General features: G+C 47.5%; 1 long non-coding RNA gene across 5 annotated transcripts; it reads left to right on the plus strand.

The window, feature by feature from the left end:
* The first annotated feature begins 2666 nt into the window (after positions 1-2666).
* On the plus strand, positions 2667-6816 carry LOC118149878 (uncharacterized). Of its 5 annotated transcripts, none has more exons than XR_008478275.2 (5): positions 2667-2732; positions 3716-4006; positions 4432-4964; positions 5584-5678; positions 6448-6816. It is a non-coding gene; the product is annotated as an uncharacterized LOC118149878 (long non-coding RNA). The 5 variants fall into 5 exon arrangements; XR_008478278.2 differs by having other exon boundaries at positions 4432-4557; XR_013530576.1 differs by having other exon boundaries at positions 2667-2948; positions 6533-6814.
* Positions 6817-14971: the final 8155 nt, after the last annotated feature.

Consider the following 14971-nt stretch of genomic DNA (forward strand, 5'->3'; position numbering starts at 1 on the left):
TCAAGACAAGGAAAGTGGTAGAAACACAGAGGGAGGCAGGCCGGGGAGCCTCCAACGCCAGCAGGTGAGGACACACACAGAGGCGTGCAAGTCAGCAAACCAACCCCGGCTGGTTCCCAGAGGGAAAAGCTCGTGCTTTCTAAGTGAGGAGCTGTGATGAAGCACAGCCGTTTTTTTGTTGGTGGTGGTATTCCTCTCACATAACTTCAAAGCTAAAATATCCTCAGTGCCACCATCTTCGTATTTCTTTCTTTTTTTTTTATTATTATACTTTAAGTTCTGGGCTACGCGTGCAGAACGTGCAGGTTTGTTACATAGGTATACACGTGCCATGATGGTTTGCTGCACCCATCAACTCATCACCACGTCAGGTATTTCTCCTAGTGCTATCCCTCCCCTAGCCCCGCCCCCAACCCCTGGCAGGCCCTGATGTGTGATGTTTCCCTCCGTGTCTGTGTGTTCTCATATTTCAACTCCCACTTATGAGTGAGAACATGCGGTGTCTGTTTTTTCACTCCTGTGTTAGTTTGCTGAGAATGATGGTTTCCAGCTTCATCCATGTCCTCACAAAGGAGCTGAGCTCATCCTTTTTTATGGCTGCATAGTATTCCATAGTGTATATGTGCCACATTTGCTTTATTCAGTCTATCACTCATGGCTATTTGGGTTGGTTCCACGTCTTTGTTATTGTGAACAGAAGCAAACTCTTTTCACAATGTGTGGAAGCAGATTACCAGCCCTGTTTGGAAGCACAACGTTGCCATCTCAATGGTTTCTCCTTCTGAACCCATAATAGGCATTTACTTAGACCAGATCCCATGTTGCTTTGTGTCATTGTCCAATTTTCTTATGTGGATGTCACCAATTCAATTGTAGACGTTTTCGTAACAGGGACCAGAGTTTTTCCATAATCAATAATAGTTTAAATGATGGAACAAAAAGTTTCCCCTTGTGTGCAATCAGCTGAGGAACATAAACTAATTGAAAAAGAAAAACTTGATTTTTCTTCCATCATTCTAGGTTTCCTGTCTGGCCCACACGTCGAGAGTCCTCCTGCAGCAGGGAGCACGTCTGTGAGCCATGTGTTTCCCTTCTTTGCTCCTGTACGACGGTATTTTTTTCCTTGGCTACTACAGGAAACCCAGCAGATTCAGATGTACAAGAAACCATACCAAGATCCAAGATGATATTCACTGATGTTATCAGCAGTTCTGACGCCAACATCTGCCTAGAGAGGGCTTGCCCTGAGAAGCTTATCCCAGTTCTAAGTTTGGTTGATCTGTTTTGAGGTGGTAGCCTCATACTGAAGTAATTTCTCCCCAGAAAAGGGTCTAGAAGAGGTTTATTTGTAATCTATTTTATGTAGCTGTGACTGCCTCAGGACACCTGTAAAGGGTTATTCAGAGTGTGTGTCTGGGCATGTGGATAACTGTTCCAGCTCAACAGCCTGCGAACACCATTAGCAGCCCTTGAAATGGATCTCCAGGAAGTGCTGGCTGTTAATGACTCTGCCCTGATGCTCCTATGTGAGCAGAACAAAGAGATAATGTCTAACTTTGCAAGTAGCTGAGTGCTCTAAATGGATGACTAGCTAAGGGGAAGGGAGACGCTGTGCCATCCGGAGTCTGGAAGACATTGGCGAAGGAACACTGGGAAATTAACAACTCTCCCATGGTAGGAGGTTGACTTTCCAAACTGACAGAAGAGTGACAAACCGATAGACTACAGTGCTGTGTCCCTTCTACTAGCTGAGGGAGGGCTTCACCAGAAGCAGTCAGAAGTGCTAAGAGAAGATTTATGTGGTAAGGGAGAGGGAATCTTTCCAACAATAACTATTAATTGACTTTCATTTTGTAGAAGAATATTGTATTAAGCGTTTGGAGATAGAAAAGTACGGCATGCCCTCAGAATGTTTGTAATTTATTTGGGGAGATAAGAGACATGATTGAAAAGCTAGTTGAAATACAAGGAAATAGAATATCCACTCTCCGTAATAATATTCAGCCATTAAAGTGGATGAATCTGATCCATATGTACTGAGTTGAATGGGATAACGCCAGTAGCGGAACAAGACACCATCTGTGTGAAAATTAAAGCAAAACACACAGATGTGTATGAACATATATGGGTATGCATGTGAACCTGTGTGTGTATGCACACACCTGAAGGGGAGCTGGAGGAGAGCCCTGGAAAAAGAGCCAGAGGTTCCTTTTGGGGACGGAAGTGAAATTGGGGAGGACAGAGGAGGGCGCCTTTCATATTTTTACCGCACATACTTTTGTATTGAATACATTATTTAGATCAAGAAAGCCTTTCTATATTTCTTACGTAAAAAAGGAAAAGAATGAAAAACATGGCCACAGAGCAAGTACGTGATGGATGCCAAGGGGTGACCCTAGAGGTGAAAGTGGTAGCCTAGTCTGCCCGTCATCTCATGAACGCTGCTGCCTCTCTTCTTCCTCCTTGTTTACAGAATCCCATTTTTGCTCAGGAATCGACCTGCCTGTGTCTCAGGAGATATCTAGAAAAACGTAAAATCATTGGGGGGGGGGGTCCCATCCCACACCTCTGCAGTGATTTGTTGGGCTTGGTCATGTGATGCCCTCAGGGCCAATGAGATTGGAGGGACTGTCCAGGGGGCTGCTGGGTAAAGCTGCCTTGCTCTTAAAAAGAGAAACAAAGACGCGAAAGGACCACTTTTTCCTCCAACAGGAAAGCACCAGTTTCTGGATGTGAGTGATGACTGGCAAGGTGGCGGCAGCCATCTGAGCCGTAGGGAGCTCTCCCAGGGACCAACCCAAACTCGGAGGAGGCTGGTAGAAAGATGGAAAAGCCTGAATCCTTGAAGATTTTGTTGAGCCACTCAATCACCCTACCCTGGAGCCGCCCGATCTCAGGACTTTGGCTCCAGTGAGAGAACACATTTGTTTTCGTTATAGCCAGCTGAGGTGGGAATATTTGTTACTTTCCAAAGCACATACCAGTCACAGGGAGCCCCGTTCGTGAGGCTTCAAGCCTCTTGGGTGCGTCTGAGAGGAAGTTTGAGTCCTCAGGGACATGGCCTCCGGGAACAAGAACTAGAAAGGGTCATAAACCCTCTGTGGCTGGGGAGGCAGAGAAGTCATCCTGAGCTAGGGGCACTGTTTGCCCTGGCACCTCGGTGGGTGAGAGGGACTGCTAGGGTGAGGTAGGGAGATATATTTAGTTCAAGTAGCCTCTCAGTCTGGCCCCTGGGATATTTGATACCCAGATCTTTTTTTTTTTTTTTTTTTTTTTTGAGATGGAGTTTCCCCCTTGTTGCCCAGGCTGGAGTGCAATGGCGCGGTCTCGGCTCACCGCAACCTCCGCCTCCTGGGTTCAGGCAATTCTCCTGCCTCAGCCTCCTGAGTGGTTGGGATTACAGGCATGCGCCACCGTGCCCAGCTAATTATTTTTGTATTTTTAGTAGAGACGGGGTTTCACCATGTTGACCAGGATGGTCTCGATCTCTTGACCTCGTAATCCACCTGCCTCGGTTTTTTTTCTAATTGATACAGGTTCTAACTCTTTTGCCCAGGCTGGAGTGAGGTGGCATGACCTCCACTTCCTGCAGCCTTGACCTCCTGGGGTCAAGTGATCCTCCCACCTCAGCCTCCCATGTAGCTGGGACTACGGGTGTGCACCACCATGCCAAGCTAATTTTTTTGTATTTTTGTTGCTGTTGTTGTTGAAACAGGGTTTCCCATGTTGCCCATGCTGGTCTCAAACTCCTGGACTCAAGTGAGCCTCTTGCCTCAGCCTCCCAAAGTACTGTGATGACAGGCATGAGCCACCGCGCCCAGCCTACAAGTTTGTAACAGAATCAGGTGTAGTTGGAAACCATCACAGCTTCATGATAGTTGAAGGGAAGTTTTCTGCCTTCACAGAAGAAAACATCACTGCTGTCATGGGGAAAAAATATTAGCAGCCTCATGGGAGCTGGAGTAAGGCTGGAGTTGGGACACTGGCCAGCCTTGCAGAGCCACAGGTAGGTTGCAGGGGCTGGGCAGGCAGAGTCCCAGGCCGTGCTGTGGTGGGGAAGAGGCAGGCAGGGGGAAGGACCACTGCAGGTGTTCCAGGGTGCGCCAGAAGCAGTGATGCTTTCTATCGGTTTGTCGATTAATCTACTTGAATGAAACTCCATTCATCCCAAACTGGTATTGATTTAAAACATCTTAAACTGGGCTAATCTCTTGCAGTATGTTGGAGCTGTGCCCCTGAAGAGAGAACAGGAAAATAAAGTCTTATTGTGATTGCGCGTGTGTGTAGAGAGAGAGAAGAGAGAGGGGAAGGCCCTGAGAGGAGAGGAGAAGCGGGAGGGGGCGGGGGGAGGCCTCACTTCAGCTGTCCTGAGGAGCCGGTGGCTGCTTTCTGCATTGAAATAGCTGTTTTCTTCTGTTGTCTCGCCTCCAGCTTGAAATCAACCACCTCCCTCATTTCTTGGAATGAAGTCGAGGAAAGCTTACTCTTCCACTGGAAACCCCGAGAAGTAAAGTGAAAAACCCAGCCACGGGTCTTCCCACTGTGAGCTACTGAACCGTAAGGTCACGCAGAGCGACTTGAAAGTGCTTCAGGGGCCATAAATGCTCAACTCAAATCTCGTGTAAAACTGTTCCCATTTCATGCCTGTTAGGATAGCCTGTATCAAAAACCAAAGCCCTTGAAAACGACAATTGTTGGTGACTGTGTGGAGAAACCGAAACGCTTTTGCGCTATTGGGACTGTAAAATGGCACACTGGCTGAGGGAACAGTAGGGCGGTTCTTCCAAAAATGTAGCACAGAACGACTCCGTGGCGCAGCCATTGCACTGCTGGACACAGGCCCAAAAGACTGAACACGGAGACTCAAGCAGCTCTTTGTACCACAGGGTTCATATAGCAGCATTCTTCACAGTGGCCAAAGGGTGAAACGGCCACTCGATGGATGAATGGAGAAATGAAATGTGGTGTGTCCATATAATGGGGCATGCTTCAGCCTAAAGAAAGTAATGAAGTTTTGGCACGTGCTACAGCGTGGCTCAACCCTGACAATTATGCTAAGTGAAATAAGCCAGACAGGGGGCTGTGTAAAGAGGGGAAAGGGGGGTTATTGTTTAAAGGATACAGAGTTTCTGTTTGGTATGATGAGAACATTCTAGAAATGGATAGTGGTAATAGTTGCACAATAATGTGAATGTATTAAGCCCTTTTATGCCTAGTGTTCCATTACTGGAACACTGGGCATGTGGGAGTGATTTATATCCTACTGCTCAAGGTCATTGACAAAGTCAGATTTTTCACAATTGTCTGCAACTCAAAAAATTGCAACGCAGGCATAAATGGGTTAGTGCCACTAAACTGCACACTTAAAACTGTTTAAAATTGTGGATTTTGTGGTAGGTATTTTTTTTTTTTTTTTTGAGTTGGAGTCTAACTCTGTTGCCCAGGCTGGAGTGTAAAGGCATGATCTCAGCTCACTGCAACTTCTGCCTCCTGGGTTCAAGGGATTCTGCTGCCTTAGCCTCCTGAGTAGCGGGGATTACAGGCACCTGCCATCATGCCTGGCTAATTTTTGTATTTTTGTAGAGATGGGGTCTCACCGTGCTGCCCAGGCTGGTCTTGAATTGCTGACCTCGGGTGATCTGCCTGCCTCAGCCTCCCAAAGTGCTAGGATTCCAGGGGTAAGTCACTGCACCTGGCCCGGTATGTATGTTTTAACACAATTTTTAAAATGAAAAAAAAAAATTCTATTTACAGAACTGTAATAAGGACACTCAGTTACTAAAAAATACACACGGGGTCCACCTGTGTGCTAAGCTGGGCTTCCCTTTTACCTTCTCTCTCTCTCTCTTTTTTTTTTTCTTTTTTTGAGACAAAGTCTCACCCTGTCACCCAGGCTGGAGTGCATTGGTGCTATCTCGGCTCACTGCAACCTCCACCTCCTGGGTTTAAATGATTCTCCGGTCTCAGCCTCCTGAGTAGCTGGGATTACAGGCGTGAACCACCCCGTCCAGCTGATTTTTGCATTTTTTAGTAGAGATGGAGTTTCACTGTGTTGGCCAGGCTGGGCTCAAACTCCTGACCTCAGGTGATCCACCCCACTCGGCCTCCTAAAGTGCTGGGATTCCAGGCGTCAGTCACTGCGCCCAGCCCTTTTACCTTCTCTTTGTGCTCACCTGGGAATCAAAGTTCTCCCAGCGTTTCCACCAGGGAGTTTGCATTTATTGCAGATATACCAGTGGCTAGGAAGTTTGTATTTCTTGTATGGATCCATTAAAAATTCAGACTTGCTTTTCTCCACTCACATAAAGTCGCGGAAACATCGCTATAACATGCCCTATCACAGCCAAAAGAGCCAGTTGTGTATAAACAGCTTGGGACATGCTGAATTGTGATGTTATGTTTGTCCTTTTTTGTGAAGTTTTGATGCTTCTTGCCTGACTTTTATAGCTGTGAATAAGAATACAAGTGACCGTCAGATATTGCCCGCGGTTCTGCTTTAAAACAGAAACTTCCCTCTCGTTCTCTTCTCCAGCATCTGGAGCAGGTTAAACAAAGAGCATCTTGACACAACCATCTGGAACGTCCTCTCGATTTCTGTATTCATCAAAATGTACAAGTATTATAAATTTGAACTTGTAAAATTAAACTTTACCAATAAAGTACTACATTCGTTTCAGACATTGTGGTTTCAATCAGATTTGAATTCCGAAAAGTTTCTGCTAATAAAGAAAAAGTTTGAAACGCACTGCATTTGCTCAGTTCCCATTCGGTTCAGTTAAATGAATGCTCATTGAAGGCTTTGTTCAATTCATAGCTGGACACACACCATACACGGGTGAGAGACAAGGCATAGGACAGTTAAATTCTGATTGTTCTTGAGCTAAGAATGGTTTTGCATTTTATTTGACTTCAGTTTTTTAAGATGGAGTCTCATTGTGTCGCCCAGGCTGGAGTGCAGTGGCACAATCTCAGCTCACTGCAAACTCCGCCTCCTGGGTTCAAGCGATTCTCCTGCCTCTCCTCCAAAGTAGCTGGAATTACAGGTGTGCCCCACGATGCCTGACTAATTTTAGTATTTTTAGTAGGGACGAGGTTTTGCCAAGTTGGCCAGGCTGGTCTTAAACTCCTGACCTCAAGTGATCTACCCACCTCGATCTCCCAAAATGCTGGGGTTACAGGCATGAGCCACCATGCCTGGCCTGGTCTTTACGTTTTAAATAGTTAAAAAAAATTTAAAAGAAAAATATCTCATGATGTGAAAATTATATGAAATTTGAATTTCAATGTCCATAAAATAAAGTTTCATTGGAACTTTATTTGAATTTGAATTTCAATGTCCGTAAAATAAAGTTTCATTGGAACTTTATTTGAATTTGAATTAATAAAGTTACATTCATTTGTGTCCTCTCTCTAGCTGTTTTCATCCTACCACTGTACTCCTGAGTAGTTCTAACAAAGGCCATAGAGTCCCAAAGCCCAAAACATTTACAGAAAAAGTTTGCCAATCTTGGATTAGATGACGACCATATCCACGTGAAGCCTGATCATCAAGACCTGAGAAGTTCACCATCTCGATGTTGGCAGTGTTTTGGCAGCATTACTGCAGGGTTAGCCTAGATCAGTGGGTCTCCAGGCTGGGCAAAACGAGCTCCCAAGAAGCTGTAGGGAAATGTGTGGGCACAGCTTTCGTTTTAATGACAAGACTCGCCATGCATATTTGGTAGGCAGGGACTAAAAACGTTAAATGTCAGGCAGTGTTGGGTACAGCCTTGCACCATAGAGCACAGGGAGTACCCTGAGAAACGGGCATCCTGGGATTGCCATGATTAATTTTACAAGGCAACTTGGCTAGGCCATGGTGCTCAGATACTGGTAAGCCATTATTTTGGATGTGTTTGTGAGGGTTTTTGGCAGGAGGCTAATATTTAAATCAGCCAAGTTGAAGTAAAGCAGATGGCCCTCTCTAACATGGGTGGGCCTCACCCAATCAGTTGAAGGCAAGAATAGAACAACTTCTGACCTCTTGGAGCAAGAAAGAATTCTGCCAGCAGATGGCCTTTGAGCATCAGTTGCAATTTTTCCTGAGTCTCTAGACTGCTGCCTACACCATTAGATTTGGGATTCACCAAGGCTCCACAATTACATGTCAATTCCTTAAAATAAATCTCTCTCCACTTACACACACACACACACACACACACACACACGGTTGGTTCTGTTACTTGGCAAAACCCTGACTAATATAATTACCCCAGAGTATCAGTTTCTCGTCTGAAAGTGATTTTCAGTCCACTCATTCTTGTGCTTTGCAAATTCTACCTCTTTTTCAAATTTCAGAATTCAGAAAATTTCAAAAATAAGTTGACATTGCAAATTTCATCTCATCAAATGCTAAAAAAAGGGGGTCACACTCCTGCATCTAGGACTCGAATTCAATAGATGTGGTGTGTAATTAAACAAATGAGTATTGAACTCCAGTGACCCATTTGGCAGATGCTGTTGGGGAGTGGTACGGAGATAGCGTATAGTCTCTGTCTCAATTTACCCAGAATGGAGAGAGGGCAACTTTCAGGCACATAATTAATGGGACTACCAGGCCATTTCTGAGAGGCCCTATTACAGAGGTACAAATCAGGACCTGTGGGAGTCCGTCTCACAGGAGGTCGTAACTCCAACCAATGAAGCCTCCCCACTAGTAAAACCTATTTTTCTTTTCCCTTCTGAACTATGTATCTCCCAATTATGCTCAGTGAAAAGCCATAAGCTTCTCTGGTTTCTCACCCAAGTCCAGAGAGAGACAAGCCCTGGGTTCAGATGCTGGACCACATCATCCCACAAAGACCTCACCCACTGCAGGTGCACAACGGGAAGGTGTCATCTATGTTGGTTACACACCCCATTTTTAGCTGGATGTGGCTAATTATTTTCTGCTCAAGGCTCTTTCTTGTCTTTTTTATTTTTATTTTTTAGAAGGAGTTTTACTCTTGTTGTCCAGGCTGGAGTACAATGGTGTGATCACAGCTCACTGCAACCTCTGCCTCCTGGCGTCAAGCGATTCTCCTGCCTCAGCCTCCTGAGTGGCTGGGATTACAGCCATGCACCACCATGTCCGGCTAATTTTGGATTTTTAGTAGAGATGGGGTTTCTCCATGTTGGTCATGCTGGTCTTGAACTCCTAACCTCAGGTGATCCCCCTGCCTCGGCCTCCCAAAGTGCTGGGATGACAGGCGTGAGCCACCGCGTCCGGCTGACTCTTTCTTGTCTTTTTCATCACACAAAGTAACTGCTTATTACACTCTCATTGTAAGGGTGTGAACCATAGGGCAGTGTGGAAAATAAAATGTGAAAATCTGTTACATCTGTTCTCATCTCCTCATGTCATTCATTATTGCAACAAAAGCCAATTGTCCTCCCTTTGGGAGGCTGAGGTGGGTGGATCACTTGTGGTTAGGCATTCAAGACCAGACTGGCCAACATGGTGAAACCCTGTCTCTACTAAAAATACAAAAAATTAGCGAGACGTGGTGGCTCATACCTGTAATCCCAGCACTCGGGAGGCTGAGGCAGGTGGATCACCTGAGGTCAGGAGTTCGAGACCAGCCTGGCCAACAGAAGAAACTTCATCTCTACTAAAAATACAAAAATTAGCTGGGCGTGGTGGTACATGCCTATAGTACTATCTACTTGGGAGGCTGAAGCAGGAGAATCACTTGAACTCAGGAGGTGGAGGTTGCAGTGAGCTGACATCACACCACTGGGCAACAGAGCAAGATCCTGTCTCAAAAAAACCAAAAATACCCCAAAAAACCCATAACCTATTGTCCAGTCATGTCTTTCTTGCCACCAGAGCAGGGGACATGCCACTCATGAGAAGATCTTCTCTGTTGCTTCCAAGCATTCAGCCCTGCACTCAGTCCAGAGCTCACCCAGGGCAGAGTCATGGTGCCAGGGCATAGAGTCCAGACGCCAGAGCCATGGCCATCAGAGATGGTGTTTTTGTTTTTTAGGGCTCTGTAACAAATGATCACAAGCCATGTGGTTTGTAACAACAGGAAAGTATGCTTTTGCAGCTCTGGAGACTGGAAGTCCAAAATCAAGATGTTGGCAGGGCTGTGCTCCCTCTGAGGCCTCCAGGGAGGAGGCTTCCTTGCCTCTCCCTGGCTTCTAAAGTTTTCTGGTCCTCCTCAGCCTGTCACTGCATCTCTCCAATCTCTGCCTCTGCCTTCACGTGGCCATTTTCTTCCGTGTGTCCAAATTTCCCTCTTACAAGGACACTGACTAGTGGATTGGGGCTTACACTCCTCCAGGGTGACCTCATATTAACTTGATTACATCTGCAAAGACCCAAGGAAGGTGATATGGTTTGACTGTGTCCCCATCCAAATCTCTTCTTGAATTGTAGCTCCCATAATTCCATGTATTGTAGAAAGGACCCAGTGGGAGAGAACTGAATCGTGGGGGTGGGTCTCCTCACACTGTTCTTGTGGTAATAAGTCTCAAAAGATCTTATGGTTTGATAAGAGGAAACCCTCTTTGCTTGGTTCTCATTCTCTCTTGCCTGCCGCCATGTAAGACATGCCTTTTACCTTCTGCCATAATTGTGAGGCCTCCCCAGCCACATGGAACTGTGAGTCCATTAAACCTCTTTTTCTTTATAAATTACCCAGTCTTGGGTATGTCTTTATCAGCAGCATGAAAATGGACTAATACAGAAGCTCACATTCATACAAAAGGGAGTTATGACTTGAACAAATCCTTTCAGGGGACACAATTCAACCCACAACAGATGGAGACTTCATACTTCTAAACAATCCAGAAGCCATGATGGCCCCAAGCAAAAAAATCATCTCTCTCCAAGGCCAGTCCAGCTCCACCATGGCATGTGGGCAGAGGATGAAAACACCACCCCAATTCCACGCTCCCCGTGGACTGGTCTCACTGCTCTGCAGAATGACCCCCGTGGGGACCTGGTCCAAGGTCATGCGCTGCAGCCCCAGCAACGGCTTGCTTCAGTTTGCGAGCTGTGCAGAACAGACAGCCCAAACAGCAGTGGCTTGGGGAAAAGCCAGGCTTTCTTGAAAAGCTGTCATTTCAGAAAGAAAGAAAAAAATTCACTTATTTTTTGGATAGGTGCTGAGTATCAGAGATTTAAAAACTTGGCTCTGGCCACAAAGTATCTGAAAGTAGAGGCTATTCTGTAAAGATCAGACTCTTCCTAAACCACCAGGCCGTCCAACCACCTCTTGGCAACTTCTGAGGGACCCGTTGAAGTGGCCAGAGGACTGCCTCAGGGAAGCATGAGGGAAGCACATGGCCCCTTCTGGTAACTTGCAGAGGAGTGGCGATGGGACAGAGTGTGAAGCTAGGGCAGGAATGGGGACATTTTACAAAGGTGGCTTCCCTCCTCTCCCGGGCTCACTGGTACACAGATGAGAGTTGACAGCTTGCTGAATAGCCATTGGGTTCAGAAATACAGCTTCAGACATATCATCTTGTAACTGGAGCCATCCAAACCTCTTCTTCTGAACGTTCCCATGGCAAAAACACAGATTTTCACAACATTCCAAGAAAATCCTGAAATTGAGTCCTGTAGAGGGCTTGAGATTGTTTTGCCAAGGAAATAATGTTCCACACATTGGAGGTCCATCTGCCTGGGCAGATGTCTGTCTTGGGAATGACACAGTGAGGCCAAAAGCTGGTGGTCATTGCTAGGGGTGGGGACAGGGACACAGACTGGAAGAGGGCAAAGGGTATCACCCGATGCAGAGATAACACTGGCCTGGAGTCCCCGTGCCAGCTGGTGGTCATTGCTAGGGGTGGGGACAGGGACACAGACTGGAAGAGGGCAAAGGGTATCACCCGATGCAGAGATAACACTGGCCTGGAGTCCCCATGCCAGCTGGTGGTCATTGCTAGGGGTGGGGACAGGGACACAGACTGGAAGAGGGCAAAGGGTATCACCCGATGCAGAGATAACACTGGCCTGGAGTCCCCGTGCCAGCTGGTGGTCATTGCTAGGGGTGGGGACAGGGACACAGACTGGAAGAGGGCAAAGGGTATCACCCGATGCAGAGATAACACTGGCCTGGAGTCCCCATGCCAGCTGATGGAGGCAGGGGAGGGGGAGCAATAGAAAGAGGACCCAGGAATGTGTCTATCATTCCTGTTCCCTTTCCCTCCACTCTCAGGAAAATGACAGCATTGTCACAATTCCCCAAATGAAAATCACATTGGAAAATGTCTCATGCTTTATACAAGAAGGTCAGAGACTGATATGATGACCTCAGGCTTTAGAATCTTCTATCGGTGACAACATGCCAGCTAAAAAATCCCTATCAAGTTATTACATGAAGTTTATGTCTTAACTTTGAAAATAAAGGCCTGCAACTCCAAGCAAAACTCTTGGACTCCTCTTTATGAATCAAACTGATTCCCAACCTGAGATCCTAGCCGCCTCCCTGGCCGCTGTGCTGATTCTAAAGCCCATCTTCTTTTCACGTCCAATATATTCAAGGCAGCCACACCCCACCCGAAGCACTCCAGCCTTCCTTTCCCCAAATCCAGGCCCCATTTCATGTGAAAATGCATATGATTACCCCTGGTGGGCTCAGAGCCTGTTTTGAAATGAAGCAAATAAGAACCACAGGGAGTGACTGAAGCCCAAATCATGTGTCCTGACTTGGAGCAAATGCTCTTCCTTGTCCTTGCTTGTTAACTTCGGGAGAGTTCCCCAGGATGGGTTGGGGGTCTGCACACATTCCTGCCCAAAGCGTGGCAAAGCCTGAGTGCCCAAGCAGCCAGGAATTCCCTCCCCTCCATCCCCCTCTGGGGCCTGTTCAGCCGCCCTTGTTTTCACGAAGCCCACACAACCCACTGCATTTGGAGGACCCTGTGATATACGGCGCCTTCCAGAGAACAGGAAGCAGATGCGCGGGGGAGGTAACCGGAGAACAGCACGAGGAGACGCGGCTGTCCCTGGAGCCCAGCACATAAATTACAAAGCACAATTTCGATTTCCAAGTATTGCCATTCCTCTCTTTCCCAAACTTTGGCCTTTTTGTGCTCAAGGTACATTTGAGAAGCGTGTAGCTTTCACCCCAAGATGACTTCTTCCCATTCCATTTTAATCATCCACTGGGTCTCGTGACAAAGTCATGAGCAGAGGGGACGCTTGTCTTCAACGCCCTGCCATCGGCCAGCCAAGATCGTGTTGTAGCCATGGTCTTTTCTGGGGGCAGAGGAATTTGCTCAGGGAGAAGGGGAGAAGAGATGGCCCACACGGAGGCAGGCAGATGTTCATGTCCCTGTGGAGGCTGAACCCAAGACCAACCAGGCACTTGGCAGTGACCATCCATTCCCACCTCCCCTGGGACACTCACTATCCTGGCTGGGCCCTTCCTGACCCTCCCAGTGTCAGGGAGCAAGCTTGATCGTCCACGCCTAGCGACTTGAGGGTTACCTGTCTTCCGATTGCCTTTGTGCAGAGCACACAGACGCCTTCAAGTAACAGGTCGGTTTCATGCACCTGTGCTCTGGCTGTCCCAAGGATGGATCCATCTCCTCTTGAAACTTCCATCTGAGTACACATAAATGGGGTGTGTATGTTTGATGAAAGAAACACTCTCAAACTACATGGTTAGATGATCTGTGTTCACCCAAACTTTTGCAAACAAGAGACTGCACTCTGGTCTTAAACTTTCTTTTCAATGAAAGCAATCTAGGAAGTTTCCCAGTGTAGGTAGTAGGTGGATTAGGTCAGGCAGGGTGGCTCACGCCTGGAATCCCAGCACTTTGGAAGGCAGAGATGGGTAGATGACTTGAAGCCAGGAGTTTGAGACCAGCCTGGGCAACACGGCAAAACCCCATCTCTACTAAAAATACAAAAAAAATTAGGCATGTGTGGTGGTGCATGCTTGTATTCCCAGCTACTTGGGAGGCTGAGGCAGGCCTCAGACTCTCTGTGGGATGTGCCAGTCAGGGCTCCTTCATGGAGAATGAACACAAGGCCCACCTCAGCAGGCATGGCCAAACCACTCAACAAGCCACCAGACGCCAACGTCCTAACCCAGCCCAGCCCTGTGACCTCGGGAGAAGGATAAGACGGACACCCTGATATCAAGAATGTGTGGTCTCGTGTGCAGCCCAACGCAAGTGCACAGAATAGGGGGTGTCAGGCTGGTGACATGCGCTGGGGATTCTGGGGCAGGAGGGATCAGCAGCTTCAAGGGGAAGGTGAACACTATTCTGAGTCTTAAAGGATGAGGAGGATTGAAGGCGAATTTCAAGTCAAAGCTAAATGAAAACAGAAAAGAAAAGAAATAAAGAATAGAAACTGGCAGCGAGGAGAAAGAAAAGGTTCCAGGGCCAGGGGACAGGACCGTGGTCAGAGAGGGGATGATGACGGGCGTCGGAGGATGGCAGGGAGTTCCTTGGCCACAACAGGGGATGCTGAAGATGGCAGAGGAGCCAGCATGAGGCCAGAGGGAGGCCAGACAGAGGAACTTTGGGAAACCTGGCAGAAGTGTGAATGGTGACTTCTAAGCTGGTGAGCGCCAGGATGGAAAGGGTGGGTGATGGGTGTGGCAGCGCATGTGTGGAGTGCAGGGCAAAGGCCTTAAGGTGAAGCCAAGGCTCTGCCATTGACCATGAGGCACCACGGACCCTACTGTGACTCCTCCAGCGATACAGCTGCCCTCCCAGTGGGAATGGTACCAAGAGCCATTGTTGTCATCAATTGTCCGCTCCAAAGGGTTACACGGCGTCTCTAAAACTGGGGCTGGGTTTTAAAGACTTGAGAGGCTGAGTGGGAGCATTGCTTGGAAAGTGTGCTCCCGGCCCACAACAAGCCCGGCCCCTGGGCCAGAGGGAAGCAGCAGGATGAGGGTATGAGAGTGTTTCTGTTGGCTGGTCCAGCCCCTGTGCTCTGACATTCTCCGACTCAGGGATGTCCCTTCACCCAGGTACCTACAGA

Source organism: Callithrix jacchus, chromosome 21 (assembly GCF_049354715.1).
Source record: "Callithrix jacchus isolate 240 chromosome 21, calJac240_pri, whole genome shotgun sequence".
Lineage (NCBI taxonomy): Eukaryota > Metazoa > Chordata > Mammalia > Primates > Cebidae > Callithrix > Callithrix jacchus.